This window comes from Panthera tigris, chromosome B3, assembly GCF_018350195.1.
Source record: "Panthera tigris isolate Pti1 chromosome B3, P.tigris_Pti1_mat1.1, whole genome shotgun sequence".
Taxonomy (NCBI): Eukaryota; Metazoa; Chordata; class Mammalia; order Carnivora; family Felidae; genus Panthera; species Panthera tigris.
The window spans coordinates 24,124,374-24,143,517 of record NC_056665.1 but is presented as its reverse complement, the minus strand read 5'-3'; the positions used below and the strand labels follow the sequence as shown (position 1 = coordinate 24,143,517).

General features: G+C 50.2%; 1 long non-coding RNA gene and 7 other non-coding genes across 9 annotated transcripts in view; all 8 read right to left on the bottom strand.

Moving 5' to 3' along the window:
* Positions 1 to 15,296, bottom strand: part of LOC107181265 — a 129,758-nt gene extending 114,462 nt beyond the window's left edge. Inside the window, exons 1-4 of one of the 2 annotated variants that reach the window (XR_006218469.1) lie at positions 15,182 to 15,296; positions 13,961 to 14,077; positions 6,685 to 6,800; positions 5,962 to 6,308 (exon numbers count right to left, since the gene is read on the bottom strand). This is a non-coding gene — a long non-coding RNA (uncharacterized LOC107181265). Of the gene's footprint in view, positions 1 to 5,961; positions 6,309 to 6,684; positions 6,801 to 13,514; positions 13,759 to 13,960; positions 14,078 to 15,181 lie in introns of those variants that run through there. The other variant, XR_006218470.1, reaches the window with a different exon arrangement.
* On the bottom strand, positions 6,548 to 6,627 carry LOC122239866. The gene has a single exon (XR_006219247.1). It is a non-coding gene; the product is annotated as a small nucleolar RNA SNORD115 (small nucleolar RNA).
* Positions 8,463 to 8,543, bottom strand: LOC122239871. Its single transcript, XR_006219253.1, has one exon. It is a non-coding gene; the product is annotated as a small nucleolar RNA SNORD115 (small nucleolar RNA).
* Positions 10,278 to 10,358, bottom strand: LOC122239867. Its single transcript, XR_006219248.1, has one exon. It is a non-coding gene; the product is annotated as a small nucleolar RNA SNORD115 (small nucleolar RNA).
* On the bottom strand, positions 12,017 to 12,097 carry LOC122239872. The gene has a single exon (XR_006219254.1). It is a non-coding gene; the product is annotated as a small nucleolar RNA SNORD115 (small nucleolar RNA).
* LOC122239861 lies at positions 13,824 to 13,904 on the bottom strand. The gene has a single exon (XR_006219241.1). It is a non-coding gene; the product is annotated as a small nucleolar RNA SNORD115 (small nucleolar RNA).
* A 349-nt stretch (positions 15,297 to 15,645) lies between the features above and the next one.
* Positions 15,646 to 15,726, bottom strand: LOC122239868. Its single transcript, XR_006219249.1, has one exon. It is a non-coding gene; the product is annotated as a small nucleolar RNA SNORD115 (small nucleolar RNA).
* A 2,197-nt stretch (positions 15,727 to 17,923) lies between these two features.
* On the bottom strand, positions 17,924 to 18,004 carry LOC122239863. Its single transcript, XR_006219243.1, has one exon. It is a non-coding gene; the product is annotated as a small nucleolar RNA SNORD115 (small nucleolar RNA).
* Between the last annotated feature and the right edge of the window lie 1,140 nt (positions 18,005 to 19,144).

Here is a 19,144-nt window from a genome sequence, read left to right as displayed (position 1 = left end):
CTCTGTCTGGTGTAGGAATCAAAGTAATGCTGGCTTCATAGAATGAGTCAGGACGTTTTCCTTCCCTTTCTATTTATTGGAACAGCTTGAGAAGGATAGATATTATCTCTGCTTTAAATTTCTGGTAGAATTCCCCAGGGAAGCTATCTGGTCCTGAACTCTTATTTGTTGGGAGATTTTTGATAACTGATTCAATTTCTTTGCTGGTTATGGGTCTGTTCAAGCTTTCTATTTCTTCCTGTTTGAGTTTTGGAAGTGTGTGGGTGTTTATGTAGTTTGTGATTTTCTATTAACATCCATTTCCTCCAGATTTCTCAGTTTGTTGGCATATAATTTTTCATCATATTTTCTTATAATTGTATTTCTGTGGTGTTGTTTGTGATCTGTCCTCTTTCATTCATGATTTTTGGATCCTTTCTCTTTTATTTTTGATAAGTTTGGCTAGAGGGTTATCAATTTTTTAAATTCTTTCAAAGAACCCGTTCTTAGTTTTGTTGATCTTTTCTACTGGTTTTTCTGCTTCTATATCAGTTATTTCTACTTGAATCTTTATTATTTCACTTCTTCTGCGGGCTTTAGGCTTTATTTGCTCTTCCTTTTCTAGATACTGTAGATGTAAGGTTAGGTTGTGTGTTTGGGACCTTTCTTTCCTCTTGAGGTAGGCCTGAATTGCAATATACTTCCCTCTTAGGAATGCCTTTGCTTCATCCCAAAAGTTTTGGACTCCCGTCTTTTCATATATATATATATATATATATATATATATATATATAAAATATATATTTATTTATATTTATATAATATATCTATATTTATATTTTATTTATATTATATAAATATATATATATATTTCATATATATATAATCTTCTTCAGTCCTGTTACTTTCAGACTGATTATTGAAAGATATGAATTTAGTGCCATTCTGTTACATGTACAGTTGGCATTTCTGGTGATATCTCTGTTCTTTTCTAGTCTTTGTTGATTTTAGACTTTTTTTCTTCCACTCAAAGAGTTCTCCTTAAAATTTCTTGTTACAGATGGTGTAGTGGTCACAAACCACTTTAATTTTTGTTTGTATGGGAAACTATATCTCCTATTTTGAATGACAAACTTTCTAGATAGAGTATTCTTGCTTGTGTAACTTTCCCATTCAGCACATTTATTATATCTTGTCTTATGGTCTTCCAAGTTTCTGTGGACTGATCTGCTATGAATTTGATGTATCTTCCCTTGTAGGTTAAGGACTCTTTTCCCTTGCTGCTTTCAAGATCCTTTCCTTATTTGTGTATTTTGTGAATTTGACTATGATATATGTTGGCAATGGCCATCTTTTGTTGAATTTAATGTGGGTTCTCTGTTTCTTGGATTTTGATGTTGTGTCCTTCCCACAGATTAAGGAAGTTTTCAGCTACAATTTGCTCACATAAACCTTCTGCCCCTTTTTTCTGTCTTCATCTTCTGGGATCCCTATAATATGAATGTTATTACTTTGTGATAGATGACTGAGTTCCCTAAGTATGCCCTCATGATCTCTGATGTTTGTTTCCTTCTTGTTTTCAGCTTCATTATTTTCCGTAATTTTATCTTCTGTACCACTAATTTGCTTCTCTCCCTCATCCAGTCTCATTTTTTACAGCCTTCATTTAGGTTTTCATCTCGGTTATAGCATTTTTAATTTTGGCCTGACTAGATTTTATTTCTTTTATCTCTGCAGAAAGGGATTCTCTGGTGTCTTCTATGCTTTTTTCAAGCCCAGCTAATATCCTTATAATCATTTTATTTCATTTTATTATTATTATTTTAATCCTTATTTATTTTTACGAGAGAGAGAGAGTGCAAGTGGGGAGCAAAAGAGAGAGAAAGAAACACAGGATATGGAGCAGGCTACAGGCTCTGAGCTGTTAGCACAGAGCCCTATATGGGGTTTGAACCCATGATCGGCAAGTTCATGACCTGAGCCGAAGTCAGACACTCAACTGGCTGAGCCACCCTGGTGCCCCAATATAACTATTATTTTAAATTCTAGTTCAGACATCTTACTTATATCTGCATTGACTAAATCCCTGGCCATCATATCTTCCTGTTCTTTCTTTGGAGGTGAATCCTTCCATCTTGTCAGTTTGGAGGAAGAAAATAAATAATAATAATAGAATGAAATAAAAAGTGTTTAAATCAAATAAAGTAAGATAGATCTTAGGTGTGTTTTGGTCTGCTTGTTAAAAGACACTTAATAGAAAAAAAAAGAAAAGAGGAAGAGAGAAAAATTAAAAATTAAAAAAATTAAAAAATAAAATAATAAATAAATAAAGTAAAATTTTCCCTTTTCTGTATCCAAGAAACAAAAGAAAAATAAACAACAAGAAAAAATAGGAATAGAAGCAACAATAAAATGAACACATGAACAACAACAAAAAAACTGAAATGAAGCTAGATCCAGCTTCCCCTAGAGCTGAAACTTTGCAGCAGTCTATGTTTAGTAGAAGTTCGTGGAAGGGATTTGTGCTGGTCTTTGGGTGAGGGGTCTGCTGCTCTGATTCTAGTGGAGATGTGCCTGGCGGGCAAAGGCAGGCAGGGTTTAGTGTAATGACTCATTCTCCACTTGGTGGCTCTGGTTAGCTCCCTAAGGTCAATCAGCGTTGGTGGACTACTGGTGAAAATGGACTCTAGTCTCGAGAGTGGAAAGTTTGCACGTTGACAGTCACCCCTCCTGGGTCTCTCACTTCCATCAGCTCCCCACCTACCTCCTGTCTGTGTCTGAGCTGTCTGCCTACAAGGTGGTGCCTCTATCCAGAGTTTTATCTTAGGTGTAGCTGTGTTTCAAAGCTCCATGCTTCATACTACCCCCCCCCCCTGGTTTGGACCAGCAGTGATCTTCTGGGGAAGGGTCTCACCATGCTGTGGCCAGGGCTGGCTTGTCCTAAGAAAGTCACACCACTGTGTAGTGGCAGTGGCTCAGAGTTTATGGTAAATTTCAACACACAACCACCACCAGGGCTCTTACAGAGAGGTCATATCACCTCTACCAGATTCACTCCAATCAGGGGAACCACTTCTCCCCATGTGACCAGGGGCTATTCAGACCATGCTGTCTGCTTCAGGGGTCCTCCCTGATTCCTTACCAGAGCACTACCAGGAGCTGACCTCTGAAACTTCAGTATCTGCTTTGCTATTTATAAAGACCTGGTGGTATTGAAACATTTTCCTTTTTCCCCCTTCAATTTTTTGGGGGAACATTTTTCTTGTGCAGTCCCCTGTGTGTGTTTTCTCTCTAGCTGCTTTCAGGGGGAATGCATTCATGCACAAATATGATGTGCTGTTCTCCCTCCCGCTCTGTCTTTCTTCTCTCCACGAAAATGACTCTTTTCCCTCTGTGCCACCACAGCTCTTCTCTCCTCCAATTCACCTCTCTGCACCATATACCTGCTGTGTTCTCTCCCACAAATTTTGCATATTGCTCTGTTAATCTTCAGATCAATTCCCAAGGTATTCAAAATGGTTTGATGTTGATCTAGTTTTGTTCAACAGATGAGAAAATCCCAGGGTTTCCTTACTATTCCACCATCTTAACTCCTCATCCAGGAACTTCTTAAGTCTTGCCACTTTTAAGACTTTTCTTTATCACTATAATTTGAAAATTTAATTATAATATTTCTTAAGGTTGGCCTGCTTTTGTTGATTTTAATAAGAGTTCTCTGAGCCTCGTGGATTTGGATTTTCTTTTGTTCCTCAGATTAGGAACGTTTCCAGCTATTATTTTCTCAAATAAATTTTATGCCCTCTTTATCTTTCTTTTTCTTCTGAGACTCCTATAACACAAATGTTTTTGTGTTTGATGGAGTGACTGAGTTGACTAAGTCTACTCTTGTGTTCCATAATCATTCTTTCTCTCTTTTTTTTCAGCTTTATTATTTTTCATTATATTGTCTTCTTTATCACTTATCCATTCCTCTGCTTCTTCCATCCTTGTGGTCATTATATTTAGTCAGTTTTGAATGTCAGTTATCACATTTTTCATTTTTGGTTTTTAATTCTTTATATCCGTAGTAAGGGTCTCCCTGATGTCTCATATGCTTTTCTCAAGACCAGTGAGTATCCCCATAGTTGTTGCTTTAAATTCACCATCAGACATATTTCTTATATCTGTTTTGATTACATCTCTGGCTGTTGCCTTCTCTTGTTCTATCTTATGGGATGAATTCCTCTGTCTTGGCATTTTGCCTAAGTCTCTGTCTTCTTCTCTGTGTTAGGAAATCCTATTAAGTCCTGCTCATTAATGTAATGGCTTTATGAATAAGAGGTCACATACTGTCCAGGACCTGGCACTTCAGGGAGAGTCTCTGATGTGTGCTGCATGCACTCTGCTGCTGTCATTTGACATCTCTATCCTTCAGACCAGTCAGCTGCAGAGGCTCTCCTTGGCTGGAGTGGGCAGTGTTTGGACCATGAACAGAGTGTGGTGAGTTTTCCCTAGGTGTGCTCTGTTTTGCATGTTAAATAAGACCTGATGCTACCTCCACTAGAACAGAACACACAGAACTGTCTAGTCAGTAAACGTAATGTGGACAGAGGTTGATGCTGGTCTTCTGAGTAAGAGACCCACCATGCTGGGACTGAGGCAAATTTTACCTATAAGTGCAGTACTGGCATACCACATGGGGTGCTGTGTTATTTACAGAAGGTGGTACTATGTTTATGCTAAGGGGCAGGGAAGGGAAATGGCACCAGCCAGCTCCCATGTACCTGGAAAAGGGTCTCCATTCTTGCAGTTCTCAGGGAGTCATTCTAAGAAGAGTAAATAATCTCCAACCTGTGTGTATCAGGTATTTTTTCAGTCACTGTTTTCACGTTATCTGACTGTGGGTTGTTTGTCTGCCTTCTCTCCAGAAGCAGCACAGTGCTCTCCATATTCAATCCCAGCCATGCCTGCTGACTTTTAAAACTCCAGGATTTAGACAAGGTGTGGGCAGGGACCTGTGATGGTCTTCTGGGGGAGGGAATCACTGCACTGAAACAGAGGAAATATTACCAAGAAGTATAGTCTCATAAGGGCACAGGGGTGTAGGACTTGGAGTAAGCACACTAGGCAGCCAATGTTGGAGCCAAGCTGCCCTTGGTAGGTAGCTCTGCACTTACGCCTAAGGGTGGGAAAGAAAAATGTGTCCCCTGGATCCTTTGTCCCTGGAGAGCCCTCTCTAGAACCTTGCCTCTCATGGCAATGCTCCAAGAAAGCAAATTATCTTATTGTGTGCCCCAGGAGATCCTGAGATTCTGATGAATACCCTGGGATTATTTGAAAGCCTTCTCTCTAGAAATAGGGCAGAGTCACAATGCAAGCTTGCAAAGGTTAAAACTCCAGTCTTCAAGCCCCACTTGTTACAAAACTGCACAAAATCAGCTGCTCTCATTTTTTCAACCAATGGCTTCAGTGATGTGTTTGTATATGTGTTCCCATATGTGCATCATTCTCTCTTGAATTTCTCCATAACCAGGGCTTCTTCCCTTTGACAGCAATTGTCAATGTTTTTCCATCAATGTTGACTCCATATATTCTACCTTTCTCAAACTGGCTTCTTCACAACCTCTAGTGTGGAGATAAATCTGAAAGATTTACTCTGAAAGTTTTACTCTGAAAGATTTTTTGGGTAAATAGAATTATTTGATATATCTAAAAGTGTTTCAAATGAAGACAAGCATTGTGTGCTCCCAAAACACAGCATCTGTGTTCCAGAGGAAATGATAAGCACTCCTAAAGAACTACACTTATGTTTTCAGAATGTTGTCTAAAATCATCCAGGTAAAAAGTCCCACACTCGAACCATGCTTCCACATTCTCCTTTAAACAATGACATTAAAGATATGTGCTTCCCTAAAGCTAGCTTCCTTATCAACCCCAGTTTAGAGATATCCAAGTAAAAACCACGAAAATAAGCCAAATAGAAGACCCAAGCATCTTGCATACCTCCAAATACTGCAGTGGTTTGAGCCTCCAGTTGGGTATTCTCTCACACCAGTAAAACTGTTCCATGGACCAGCGAGGAAGAGGGCCATCCATTGTCATTTACATACTTTCCAGATGCCAAGATGATCTGTTGCTTTACTGACAGCCAATTGCACAGGGCTGATGTTCACAGAAAGGACGGACCTCTGTGGCCATAACAGGCCCCAGTTCAACACACAGGCCAGCATTGCCATCATACAGGCCTCAAAATCCACACCATGTCCTCTAGGGCCTCCACTACAAGCAGTGGCATCTTTCACCTGGCATGGTGGGGGAAATGGTGAAACCATGGCCAAGATGACGTCCCACTGAAAGACACAAGGACACCAAGGAGCTAAACAACAGATTCGCATGAGGCGTCAGGAGGGGAATTTGGGAAGGAAACAAAAAGCTCAAGGACAAGAGCCTTCCAGGGCACGTGGAGACCCACAAACAGAAGAGAGACACATGTGGGACTGTCGAGGTTTTATTAAATTCAAGCCCAAGGGCCGAAACCAGATGGCTAAATAGGTCCCCAGGATTCCACCCCACAACGGTCCCCTCCATTGGTCCTCAGCATAATCCTATTGAGCAAGATTTTTATGTCATCATCTCTCTTTGAGACCATATGAGTTCTCATCATTGACCTAACCAAGGCAGTCCCCATGCGCCTGTGCTTCCCAACCCCATGCACAACATGCTTACCAAAGAGGGTGTCTTGAATGTGAGATGGCTGGGGTGGCACCTTAGTGTGGGCATATTCCAGAAGCTGGGCCAATTGATCATGTGGGCCAGGTGGGATCTTCATTTGGGTAGGGGATCTGTGGACAGAGTGTAACACAGCTGTGACAACAGCCTTCCCCATTGCTCCTGACCTTCTGGGCAATGGGCATGAGCCTTGAAGTTGTAGCACCATGACTCCACCTATGACATAAGCAAGACTTGAGGGATGGCAGGAAGGCTCCAAAGTAGCAATGCAAGGTCCTCAATGCATACGTGTCCACCTGACACAAAGGAAACCTAGGCCCCCACAGGGAGATGAGAATGGGAAAAGAGGCAGGCCTGCAACACAGGTCACCAAGTGAGTGAGACACTTGGAGAGAATGTGGCAGGCAGAATCATGGGCCATCGCTGGTAGGGTCCTGCCCTTGGCTTCAGGAAGAATAGGCAGAGATGGAAGCCAGGGATGGGCCCAGGGCTGTTGAAGACATGGGTGTCCAAGCTCATTGATCAGTGGAAACGAATGCCTCCTTGGCAGAAAGTGTATATGGAGACCTGAGGAGCTACACAACGGCCACCTGGCAGGTAAATCCCTGCTCTGAATGCAGCTGTTCAGAGACCTACGGAAAGATTCCTGGGGTGCTCATGGGACTGGTGTGCATACCACCAGCATACACATCCATTCCCAAAGAGTGCTGCTATGAGTTCTCTGTAGGGACACCTCGTCCCTTCCTATTTTTGCATATTGGGCTAGAAAAGGGAGAATCCAGCACAGTTCTAAAGCCATGTCAACATCATTGGTAACAGAAAAACAAGCATGCCCTGGGTTGAAGCACCATCCCAAGGGGTGATGGCAGGAAAGCCCATTCCAGGTATGGGAGGATGCCTGGACCCATAAGGCAATGCATCCAACATAAGAGGGCTCATTGGGAAGACCTGGGAGCCAAGAGGGAATACCTACATTCGGGGTCCCTGAGAGCAGCAAGCACTCTTCAGGGAAGGTCTCCCCACTATCCCAGAGTGCTCTAAAGCCATCCAGCTGAAAGTCCTGTTCCTGCCACCCTCCCCTTGTGCCCATTCTAGAAAATGTGGGCGGGAGCCCTTTCCTTCAGGAGTTTGCCATAGGCTCCAAAGCCCACAGCAGTACCTCGAGTCCCTCCCAAAACCTTAGCAATTCTGACATCAAGATGAAAAACATGCTAAACCAGTGAAGGGAGACCATAGGCCCTTGAGAAATAGGAGCTTTCCAGGGAACTTGGAATCATTGCAGGAGACACAGATTACATATGGTGTCAGGAAAGCACATGGCACAGGTGTGATATTCAGGGACATGCCAGGCCTCTGTGTCAATGATGGGGCCCAGGTACCACACACTGGCTGGTGTTGCCCTGAGGCAAGCCTCCCCATCAGGGAATTGCCACATCCCCTGGGAATTCCATCTACTCATACTGTAATCCACACACTTCACATGATGGGGGCAATGGCAAGACCCTGGCCACAAAGAAATCATCCCACTGAAAGACACAAGGACACCTAGGGAGCTTATCCAAGGATCCAAGTGAGGCATTCCGGACACAATATGGATGGGCACACAAAGCCCCAGAGTGGGAGCCCGTCTTAGTCACGTGAAGGCCCATAGACCAGGGAGAGCCACACTGGGGAGCCTCAAGGGATCAGTCGCCTGGAGCCCCATGTGACAGCACCTTTCCAGGACCACAGGGGTGGGATCCTGAGGCAGAATCCTCAGGATGGTGGCCTTCAGTGAGCCTCAGCATAATCCCATTGTGCATGATATTTAGGTCATCATCTCTCTTCGAGACCATATGAGTTCTCATCATTGACAAAACCAAGGCAGTCCCCTCCCACCTGCATCCTCCTCCTGCCAGCTCAACATGCATGCCAGAGATGGTTTCAAAGAGCAGGGTGACTAGTTGGGCATATGGCTTAGGGCCTATTCCCCAAGCTGGGTCAAATTAGCCCTCCATGTGCCCAGCAGGATCTTGGTCTGGGCAAGGGCTCTGTGCAGAGAGAGGCAGCTCAACCATGAGAATGACATTCCCAATGGACTTCACCTTGTGGACATGGGCACAAGCCCCGAATGCATGAGGACATGACACCATAAATGACACCAGCAAAAATCCAGCGATGGCAGGAAGGAATGCTCCCGTGTGGCACTAAGGCCCTCAGCCTATGTGGTTCCACTGGACACCAGGGAAAGCAGGAACCCCACAGGGAGCTGAGCATGGAGGCTGCACTGGAAGTCAGCAGGCCAGCTACACGGGTCCACCCACCGCGTGATTGGGACACCTCTCGGTGAGCCAGTGGCATGCAGGTTCCCGGGCCATGTCTGACAGGGCCTGGCCCTGGGCTTTGCCCGAAATGGGCAGGCATGGCGGCCTAGAACAGGCCATGGATGCTGCACCCAGAGGATGCACACAAAGATTCCTGGGGTTATCAGGGCCCTGGTGTACCTCCCACCAGTGTCCACCTCCATCCCAAAACATCACTGCCTCATGTCTCCCATGGGACAACTCGTTCCTTCCGATCTACGCACTTAGGATTAGTGCAGGGAGAGGGGTTATCATGATTCCCAAGTGACTTAAACCTCATTGAGAAGAGCATGCACAAGACAAGGATGTCGGCTTGCCCTGCCTCAGGGCACCACCAAAGGGCAATTGTCAGGCAAAGCTCCATCCAGTTGAGGAAGACCCAGGAGCCCCATAAGGACATGTGTCCACCAGGAGTGGGCCCATAATGAAGATCTGGGAGACAGGAGTCCCACGTGCCAATTGGGGTCCCAGCCAAGCTCCCAGAAGTCCTCAGGGACTGTCACTACCCGCTATGCCAAAGCTGTCCAGGATCCAGCCATGTAGCCCCTGGCCTGGCTTCTTCCTCCAATGCCCATTTCGGGAAATTTGGGTGGGAACTCTTTCCCGTAGGAGGTCATGGGGGGCTCCAATGCCCACTGCAGCACCTTGCATGCCTCCAAGGGCCTCGGCGATTCTGATATCAACCTGAGCTCCCTCCCACACTGCAGAAAGTGGACCATGGGCAGACAAGAAAGAGGATCCCTCTGGGGCCATGGAAACACTTGCAGGAGCCACAGGAGACCTATTATTTCCCAACAGCCCACTGCACAGGGCAGACTTTCAGGGCATGCCAGCCCTCTGAGGCGATGATGGGGCCCCAGTCCCACAGGCTGGCTGGCATTGCCCTGAAGCCAGCCTCCCCATAGGGCCCATGTGCCCTGGGGCCCCTGTCTGCTTGCATAGGCATCCACTCACCTCACATGGTGGGGTCAATGGGGAGACCCTGATCACAAAGATAATGTCCCACTGAAATACACAAGGACACTCAGGGAGCTTAGCCAGGCCTCTGAGTGTGGGCTCCCGGGATGCACTAAGGATGGCCACACAAAGTGCAAGAATGGGAGCAGTTTTAGGCACGTGGTGGCTGATAGACCAGTGATAGCCACAATGGGAAGCCACAAGGGATCAGAAGCCTCGAGGCCCAGGTGCCAGCACCATGCCAGGGCCACAAGGGTCCACAGGTCCCACCTCAGGACGTTGCTCTCCATTTGGCCTCAGCGTAATCCTATTTAGCATAATTTTTAGGTCACCATTTCTCTTTGAGTCCATATGAGTTCTCATCATTGACCCAACCCAGGCAGTCCCCACACACCTGTGCCTTCGCCCCGCAGGCTCAACATGCTTACCAGAGATGTTGGGTGAAGCGCAGCATGGCCATTTAGACTCCTGGCTTGGGGCCTATTTCTGAAGCGGGGCCAAACTATACACTATGCAACAGGTGGGATCTCAGTCTGGGCATGGCCTCTGTGCAGAGAGAGGCAGCTCAGGCATGACAACACTCTTCCTTATCGGACCTCGCCTTGTGGCCATGGGACTGAGCCCTGAATGTGTGGGGCCATTCCCGCATTCAGGATGCCAGCAAAAATCCAGGGATGGCTGGAAGGATGTGTCCAGCCCGGTGCCAGGTACAATGTACACCAGGGAAAGCAGGGCCCCTAGAAGGAGCTGAGCATAGAGGCTGCAACAGCAGGCAGCAGGCCAGCCATACAGGTCCCCCCACCATGTGATTGGCACACCACTTGTTGATCTGGTGGCATGCAGAATCCCAGCCATGGCTGGCAAGGCACGGCCTTGGGCTTTGCCAGGAATGGGCAGGCATGGTGGCCTGGAACAGGACATGGATGCTGCACTGGTGGACCTCTGCAAAGATTCCTGGGGTGCTCAGGGGCTAGGCATGCATCCCACCAGCATCCACATCCATCCCCAAACAGCGCTGTCCCATGTCTCCCATGGGGACAACTCATCCCTTTCTGTCTTTGTGCTTAGGTTTAGCACAGGAGGGTGCACAAGACAAGAACCCTGTCCTGTCCTGGGACACCGGCCAAAAGGCCATTGGCAGGCAAATCCCCAATAAGTCTGGGGAACACTACATGGCCCCATGAGGCTGCATGTCTACTAGAAGTGGGCCCATCAAGAGGACTTGTGAGTCAGCAGCCAAGCAGGACACTAGGGGTGACAGCCAAGCTGCGGGCACACCTCAGGGACCATCTACCTGCTATTACAAAGCTGTCTAGTATCCAGCTAAGTAGTTCTGGGTCTGCCCTCTTCCTCCAATGCCCATTGTGGGAAATTTGAATGGAAACTCTAACCTGCGGGAGGTTGCGGGGGGTTCCAATGCTGAGCGCAGCACCACACCTCCTCCAAGGGCCTCAGTGTTTCTGAAAACGCCCTGAGTGCCCTCCCACACTGGATAATTCAGCCCATGAGCCAGCATGAAAGAGGATCCCACTGGGCACCATGGAATCACTTGTAGAGCACAGGTGACCTATCCTTTCCTGACAGCCCACTGCGCAGGGCAGACGATAAGGGACATGCCAGCCTTTTGGGGCGATGACGGAGCCCCAGTCCACAGATGGCTGGCGTTGCTCTGTGGCCAGGCTCCCCAATTGGCCCAAGTGCACTTGCCCTCTCGCTACTCACACAGGCATCCACTCTCCTCCCATGGTTGGGGCAATGGTGAGACCCTGGCCACATGACAATGTCCCACTGAAAGACCCTAGGACACTGAGGGAACTTAGTTAGGCTTCCAGGGAGGCGTCCCAGGATGCACTAGAAATGGGCACACAAGCACCATGGCGGGAGGCTGACTGGGCAAGTAGAGGCCCATAGATCAGGGAGAGCTGCCCTGGGGAGCCTCGAGGGATCTGTTGCCTCCAGCCCCAAGTGCCAGGGCTTCGACAGGGCCACAGGGGTCACCAGAATACCGCCTCAGGTCAGTGCACTACATTGGACCTCAGCATAATCCTTCTGAGCGTAATTCTTAGATCATCATCTCTCTTTGAGACCATATGAGTTCTAATCATTGGCCCAACCAAGGCAGTTCCCACGTGACTCTGTCTTCACTCCTTCAAATCCACATGAGGATTTGTGAAGAGGGTTTGTGAAGTGTGGGTTGGTCATTTGGACCCCTAGTTCCAGGCCTATTCCAGATGCTGGAAAAACTTCCCTCCATGTGCCAGGTGGGATTTCAGTCCGGGCACAGGATCTGTGCAGAGAGTGACAGCTCAAGAATGACAAGCTCCTTCCCCATCAGACCTCACCTTGTGGCAATCAGACAAGATCAGAATCCGTGGGTCTGGGACTGCATCCATGATGCCAGACAAAACCATGGAATGGCAGTAAGGAAGGGTGCAGAGTGGGGCCAAGGCCCTCAGCCTCTGTGGTTCCACTGGACACCAGGGAAATCAGGGCCACACAGGAGTCTGAGCATAGAGTCTGCAACATCAGGCACAAGGCCAGCCACACAGGTCTACTCCTAGCGTGATTGGGACACCACTTGGTGGGCTGTTGGCAGGCATAATACTGGGCATTGGATTGCAGAGACTGGCCATGGGCTTTGCCAGGAATGGGCAGGCATAGTGTCCTGGAAAGGGCCATGGCCACTACCCCAGGGACCCAAGAAATAGATTCCTTGGGTGCTCAGGGGCTTGGCGTGCATTCCACAACCCTCCACCACCGTCCCCAAACAGCGCTGCTCCATGTATCCCATTGGGACACCTAATCTCTTCCGGTATTTGAGCTTAGGGATAGTGCAGGGAAAGGGGCTACCACGGTTCCCAAGCAATGTCAACATAATTGGGAATTAAATGCACAAGACAACAACCTGACATTGACGTGTCTTGAGGCACCCATTGAAGTGCGACTGTCATGCAAAGCCCCAACAGAGTGGGGGAAGTCCTAAGGGCCTCACAAGGATAGAAATTCAGAAGATGGGGCCAAGGTGAAGACCCTGGGGCCAGGAGCCCCATGCCACTCGGGGTCCGGACCAAGCTGCAGGCATTTTTCTAATACCATCCACCCGTTATGCCAAAGCTGTCTAGTGTCCAGCCAAGTAGCCCCAGCCAGGGCCCCTTCCTCCAATGCCCACTGCATGATATTTGGGCGGACCACTTCAATGCAGATCACACTGGCCATCAGCAATGAACACCGCAGCACCTTGCAGTGCCTTCTAATGCCTCAGTGATTCTGCCATCCACCAGAGTGCCATCCCACACTGGAAAACGTGGCCCATGGGCCGTAAGTAAGAGGATCCTGCAGGGGACCGTGGCATCCCTTGCAGGTGTCACGGGTGACCTGTTTTTTCCAGACAGCCTACTGCACAGGGCAGACATTCAGGGACACACTCTCTGGGACGATGACGGAGCCCCAGTCCCACAAGATGGCTGGCATTGCCCTGAGGGCAGCCTCGCGAATTGGCAAAAGGGCACTGGGTCTCTGGGTACTCACACAGGCATCCACTCTCTTCCCATGGTGGGCTCAATGGCGAGACCCTAGTCACCAAGATGACTTCCCACTGAAAGACACCAGGACACCGAAGGGGCTTAGTTGGGTTCCCAGGGATGAGTCCCAGGAAACACTAATAATGGGCACACAATGCCCCAGGGTGGGAGCACGTCTTAGTAATGCAGAGGTCCAGACCAGGGAGACCCCCACTGGGGAGCCTCGAGGAATCAGTCACCTCGAGCCCCAGGCTCCAGCGCTACGCCAGGGCCACAGGGGTCCCCAGGATCCCACCTAAGTGGGGTACCTTCTAGTGGGCCTCAGCATAATCCTATTGAGCATAATTGTTAGGTCATCATCTGTCTTTGAGACCATATGAGTTCTCATCATTGACCCAACCAAGGCAGTCCCCACCTGCCTCTGACCTTTATCTGCCAGCTCAACATGCTTACCAGAGAGGGTTTGTGATGCACTGGGTGGACATGAGGGCCCCTGGCTCGAGGCCTGTTCCCAAAGATGGGCCAAACTCCCCTCGTGTGCCAGGTGAGAGCTCGGTCAGGGTGCAGGATCTGCGGAGAGAGAGGCAGCTCAGCAATGATGAACGCCTTCCCCATCAGACCTCACCTTGTGGCAGAGGGAGGGATCTCTGAACACGCGGGGCTGGGACTGCATTCATCACACCAGGAAAAATCCTGGCCTGGTGGGAAGGAAGGCGGCAGTGTGTCCCAAGGTCCTCAGCCTCTGTGGCTCCGCTGGACACATGGGAATTCAGGGCCCCACAGTGGACTGAGCATGGAGGCTGCAAAAGCAGGCACCAGGCCCCATGCACAGGTCCTCCTGCAATGTGAATGGGACACACCTTGGTGGGCCGGTGACAGGCAGAATCCCGGGCCTTGGCCCAAAGGGACCAGCTCTGCATTTTGACAGGAAGGGGTGGGCATGGGGTCATGGAAGGGCTCATGAACACTACCACGTGGATGCAATGTCAAGATCCCTTGGAAGATCAGGGCCCTGACAGGCATCCCACTAGCATCCACCACCATTTCTAAGCAGCGCTGCTCCATGGATCCCTTGGGGACACCTCATACCTTACAGTCTTTGAGATTATGGTGAGGGAAGGGTGAGGGGCCAGCACAGTTCCCCAGCGACATCAAACTCCCTGGGACTTGGGGCACAAGTCAAGAACCCCAGCGTGACCTGGCTCGTGGCACCAACATAAAGGGCCATTGTCAGGCAAAGCCCCATCCAGTTACAGGATGACCCACGGGCCCCATAAGAAAATGCGACCACCAGACGGTGCCAATGGTGAAGAACCTGGAGGCAGGAGCCCGCATGCCACTTGGGGTCTGGACCATGCTGCCAACATTTTTCAGATACCGTCTACCCATTATGCCAAAGCTGTCTAGTGTCCAGCAAGGTAGCCCCAGGCCAGGCCCCTTCCTCCAAAGACTATTGCTTTGGAGGTCTCAGAAATCTGGACTCACTGCATCTACACAGGAGGTCACATTGGCCATCTGCAATGCCCACCACAGCACATCGCGTGCATACTAAGGCATCAGTGATTCTGACATCAACTGGAGTGCCCTCCCACACCGGGAAACGTGGCCCATGGGCCATCAAGTAAGAGGATCCCGCAAGGAACTGTGGCGTCCCTTGCAGGTGTTGTGGGTGACCTGTTTTTTGCAGACAGCTTAATGCACAGGTCAGACGTTCAGGGACACGCCAGCCCTCTGGGGCGAGGACGAAGTCCTGGTCCCACAAGATGGCTGGCATTGCCCTGAGGCTCCCTCGCAAGTTGTCCAAAGGGCACTGGGTCTCCGGGTACTCACACAGACATCCACTCTCTTCCCATTGTGAGCTCAATGGTGAGACCCTGGTCACCAAGGCGACGTCCCACTGAAAGACACCAGGACACCAAGGGAGCTTAGTTTGCTTTCCACGGATGCGTCCCGGGAAGTAGTAGTGATGGGCAAAAAGCCCCAGGGCAGGAGCACGTTTTAGGCATGTGGAGGCCCAGAGACAGGGGAAAGCCCCACTGGGAGCCTTGAGGGATCTGTCCCCTTGAGCCCCAGGGGCCAGTGCTACACCAGGGCCTCAGGGGTCAACAGGATCCCGCCTCAGTGTGGTGCCCTCCACTGGGACTCAGCATAATCCTACTGAGCATAAGTTTTAGGTCATCAAATATCTTCGAGACCATATGAGTCCTCATCATTGCCCCAACCAAGGCAGTCCCTATCAGCCTCTGCCTTCTACCCGCCAGCTCAACATGCTTACCAGAGAGGGTTTGTGATATGCAGGGTGGCCATAGGGGCCCTTGGCTCGGGGCCTGTTTCCGAAGATTGGCCACACTCCCCTCCATGCGCCAGGTGAGATCTCGGTCGTGGGGTGGGACCTGCACAGAGAAAGGCAGCTCAGTAATTACAAGCACCTTCCTATGAGACCTCTTTTGTGGCAATGAGAGGGATCCTAGAATTCCCAGGATTGGGATGGCATTCATGATGCCAGCAAAAATCCTCGCCTGGCGGGAAGGAAGTTTGTAGCGTGTCCCCAAGGCTGTCAGCCTCTGTGGCTCCATGGGACACCGGGAATTCAGGGCCTCACAGGAGTCTGAGCATGGAGATTGCAACACCAGGCAACAGGCCCCATGCACAGGTCCTCCCACAAAGTGATTGGGAAACAGCTTGGCGGGCTGGTATCAGGAACAAGCCCGGGCCTTGGCTGGCAGGGACTGGCCCTGCATTTTGCCAGCAATAGGCAAGCATGGGGCCCAGAAGGGCCCATGGATGCTACCACGCAGAGGCAATGCCAAGATCCCTTGGGGGATCAGGGCCCTGAAGGGCCTCCCACCAGCATCAAACAACGTCACCAACCATCGCTGCTCCAAGGCTCCCGTGGGGACACCTCATCCCTTCCCGCCTTTGAGATTACAGTGTGGCAATGGGAGGGATCTCAGAATGGGTGGGGCTGAGACTGCATTCATGACATAATTCTGCAATCCTGGCCTGGCGAGAAGGAAGGCAGCAGCATGTCCACAAGGCCCTTAGCCTCTGTGGCTCCACTGGAAACAAGGGAACTCAAGCCCCACAGGAGTCTGAGCATGGAGGCTGCCACGGCAGGCACTAGGCCACACGCACAGGTCCTCCCACAGAGTGATTGGGACAGACCTTGGCAGGTTGGTGGCAGGCAGAATCCCCGGACTGGGCTGGCAGGAAACAGCCTTGCGTTTTGCCAGGAATGGGTTGTCATGGGTCCAAAGAAGGGCCCGCGAACGCTACCACGCAGATCCCTTGGGAGAACAGGAACCTGACGGGCATCCCACCTGCATCCAACACTGTCTCCATCAATGCTGTTCCATGGCTCCCTTGGGGACACCTCATCCCTTCCCGTCTTTGAGTTTACAGTGAGGGAAGGGTGAGGGGCCAGCACGGTTTTCAGGCGCCTTCAAACTCACTGGGACTCAGGGTCACAGGTAGAGAACCCCAGCGTGCCCTGGCCTGAGGCACCGACCAAAGGACCATTGTCAGAGAAGGCCCCATACAGCTGCCGGATGACCCCTGGGGCCCATAAGGACACACGACCACCAGACGGTGCCAATGGTGAAGAACCAAGAGGCAGGAACCCGCATGCCACTCGGGATTGGGCTACGCTGCCAGCATTTTTCGGATAGCATCTACCCGTTATTCCAAAGTTGTCTATTGTCCATTCAGGTATCACCATGCCTGGCCCCTGCCTCCAAAATCCATTTTGTGAAATTTGGTTGCACCGCTTCCATGCAGGAGGTCACATTGAGGGTGTGCAATTCCCACCACAGCATCTCGTGTGCCTAGTAAGGCATCAGTGATTCTGACATCAACTGGAGTGCCCTCCCAGACTGGGAAATGGGGCCATGGGCCGTTAAGTAGAGGATCCCGCAGGGGACGGTGGCATCCCTTGCAGGTGTCGCGAGTGACGTGTTCTTTCCAGACAACCTAAGGCACAGGGCAGATGATCAGTGACACATCAGCCTTCTGGGGCGAGGACAAAGCCCCATTCCTGCAAGATTTCTGGCGTTGCCCTGAGTGCTGCCTCACCAATTGGACCAAGGACACTGGGTCTCTGGGTACTCACATGGGCATCCACTCTCCTCCCATGGTGGCCTCAATGGTGAGACCCTGGTCACTAAGACGACTTCCCACTGAAAGACACCAGGACACCGAGGGAGCTTAGTTGGGTTCCCAGGGATGAGTCCTGGGAAGCACTAATAATAGGCACATAACGCCCCAGGGCGGGAGCACATCTTAGTAACGTGGAGGCCCAGACCAAGGAGAGCCCCACTGGGGAGCCTCAAGGGATCGGCAACTCGAGCTCCAGGTGCCAGCACTATTCCGGGGCCACAGGAGTTCCCAGGATCCCGCCTCAGTGCGGTGACCTCCATTGGACCTCAGCATAATCCTATTGAGCATAATTTTTAGGTCATCATCTGTCTTTGAGACCATGTGAGTTCTCATCATTGACCCAAGCAAGGCAGTCTCCACCTGCCTCTGTCTTCTACCTGCCAGCTCAACATGCTTACCAGAGAAGTTTTGTTATGGGCAGAGTGGCCATGGAGGTCCCTGGGTCATGGCCTGTTCCCAAAGATGGGCCAAACTCCCCACTGTGCTCCAGGTGGGATCTCGGTCACGGCACGGGATCTGCACAGAGAGAGGCAACTCAGCGATGACAAAACGCCTTCCCATCAGACCTCACCTTGTGGCAATGGGATGGATCTCAGAATGCATGGTGCTGGGACTGCATTCATGATGCAATCCCACAATCCTGGCCTGGTCAGAAGGAAGGCTGCAGCGTTTCCACAAGACCCTCAGCTTCTGTGGCTCCAGTGGAAACAAGGGAGTTCAAGCCCCACAGGAATCTGTGCATGGAGGCTGTCACAGCAGGCACCAGGCCACAAGCACGGGTCCTCCCAAATCCTTATTGCGACAGATGTTGGCGGGGCAATAGCAGGCAGAATCCCGGGCATTGGTTGGCAGGGACTAGCCCTGTGTTTTGTCAGGAATGGGCCCACGAATGCTACCTGCAGACGCAACACAAGATCCCTTGGGGGAACAGGGCCCTGAAAGTCATCCCACCAGCATCCAACACTGTCTTCATCAGCAGTGCTCCATGGCTCCCATGGGGACACCTCATCCCTTCCTGTATTTGAGATTATGGTGAGGAAAGGGTGAGGGACCAGAATGGTTCCCCAGTGCCTTCAAACTCACTGGGACTCAGGGTCACAAGTCAAGAACCCAAGCATGCCCTGGCTCATGGCACCGACCAAGGGCCATTGTCAGACAAAACCCCATCTAGTTGCGGGATGACCCACGGGCCCCATAAGGACATGCAACCACCAGACGGTGCCAATGGTGAAGAACCCGGGGGCAGGAGCCTGCACACTACTCCGGGTCAGGGTCACACTACCAGCATCTTTCAGATACCTTCTACCCATTAAGCCAAAGCTGTCTAGTGGCCATCCAGGTAACTCCTGGTCTGCCCCCTACCTCCAAACCCATTGCGTGAAATTTGTGTACATCACTTCCATGCAGGAAGTCACATTGGCTATCTACAATGCCCACCACAACACGTCGCTTGCCTACTAATGCATCAGTGATTTTGACATC